This window comes from Nomascus leucogenys, chromosome 21, assembly GCF_006542625.1.
Source record: "Nomascus leucogenys isolate Asia chromosome 21, Asia_NLE_v1, whole genome shotgun sequence".
In the NCBI taxonomy this organism is placed as follows: domain Eukaryota; kingdom Metazoa; phylum Chordata; class Mammalia; order Primates; family Hylobatidae; genus Nomascus; species Nomascus leucogenys.
Genome location: NC_044401.1, coordinates 66,268,394 through 66,270,367, shown reverse-complemented (window position 1 = coordinate 66,270,367; position 1,974 = coordinate 66,268,394).

Genomic DNA, 1,974 nt, shown 5'->3' with positions numbered 1-1,974 from the left:
AACAACCATTTCTTAAGTAGGTGGGAATGGAAAAGAAAGAAAATGAGCAAACTGGAAATAAATGTAGAAGTAGGGAGAAGCACAATAGTTACCTATTTATCTAGAATCCTTGCTGACGCTAGCATTTGGGTCTCCAAAATACATCCAGAAATGAATGGATGTGATCACACGCTCCAAGTCTCATTCTCTTGGCTAAAGTGCTACCTTTTAAAGCCTTCCCTGGCTAAAGAGGGTTCATTAAATACTTTCCCTTGAGGGCTACCTAGGGAGCTGGACTGAAGAGGTAAGAGGTTTCAGAAGGAATACTGAGATCTGATAAATGAGGAAGAGTAACCTCTCCAGAGAAGAAGAGAGGGAAAAAGGATCTAGGCAGACAGAACAGCAGGGGAAATCATTTCCACTTGCTACAAGGCAGTAAGGACAGCAAAATTGGCAAGCTTTTCTGAACTGAAGAAATGCTTTTTCCCTGTGTTATTTTGGCAAATTTCATTGAACTCAGCATGGATGTTCTTGCTAGGATGTTGTTTTCATGTAGCCAGCTGTTTAGGTGCGGCTTCACTGTCCTTAAGTACTCAGGAAGTATTCTTGCACTGGGTGGTGTCCAGGGCCTGACACTTCCCACCGACTCTTCCATGAACCCACGTTCACTCCTTCCTTAAACCTGTCACTTACAGGATGTTTCTGCAATGCATTCCTCTGTGCTGCATTTTCTTCCTTCTGGACACAATTTATTTTAATGGGTCAGCATTTTTTTTCTTTTTCGATGTTTTAACTTTTAAATATTCCATAAACATTTTGGGATGGGCTGAGCCCCTGTTACTTCCTATTATACTTCCTCTATCCTTTTCTTCATTTTATTGGGAGCCTGGGATGATGCACAGAAAGAGAGAGTGGGTAGGAAAGGGCTTCCATTGTTACGTTTATTTTACCACCTTTACAGAGAAAGGCAGGATATTTTGATTACTTGGGAATTAATTCTGTTCTGTTACATATTTTATTCCGCTTTTAAACTTTTTGGAGGAAACTGAAAGGCAAGATGGTATTTTCAAAGATTGTGAGCTGGTTCTGTTTTGCTTTTGTATGTAATAGTAATAGGCAATATATAGTGGGTGCTTATATGTGTCAGGCCCTGTTCTAAGCTCTATGCCTGTATTAATGTAACTTTACAACAACCTTGTAAGTTGGTACTGTTTTTATCTCAATTTATAGCTAGGACACCCACCCAAGAAGTTTGGTACTTGGCTGGGCACGGTGGTTCATATCTGTAATCCCAGCAAATTGGGTGGCCGAGGTAGGAGGATTACTTGAGCTCAGGAGTTCCAGAACAGCCTGGGCAACATAGCAAGACCTCATCACTGCTAACAACAACAACAACAACAAAAAACAGCTGGGCATGGTGGGGCATGTCTGTAATCTCAGCTACTCAGGAGCCTGAGGAAGGAGCATCTCTTGAGTACAGGAGATGCCGGTTGCAGTGAGCTATGATTGCACCACTGCACTCCAGCCTGGGTGACACAGCAAGACGTTGTCTCAAAAAACAAAACACACAAAAAAAAAAGAAGAAGAGAAAAAGAAAGAAGAAAAAGAATTTAGGTTCGTAAGTCCATGTCTTTCTCACAATAATGCACTGCCTTCTCTTATACTGTGTGAAGCTCAGACCAGACCTTTCATGCTTAAAAATAAATGAACACATAAATCTTTATTGACTACATTCTATTTGAATATTAAGTTAAAATTAATAAAAGAAAAACCCCCCACCACCCTTCCACTCTATGTTTCAGTTAGAGACTACATGTTTCCTGAATCACATCTAGTGAGCATCTTTGACTTTGTACACCACAAGAAGTAAACTTACATTTTTGTACACTGCATATCTCTCATACTTGGGGCAGAGAAGGCAAGACCCTGGACCTCTGCAATGGAGTATATAACATTTCTACTCTAAAAAAACAAATTTTTCACTTGGAACAACTT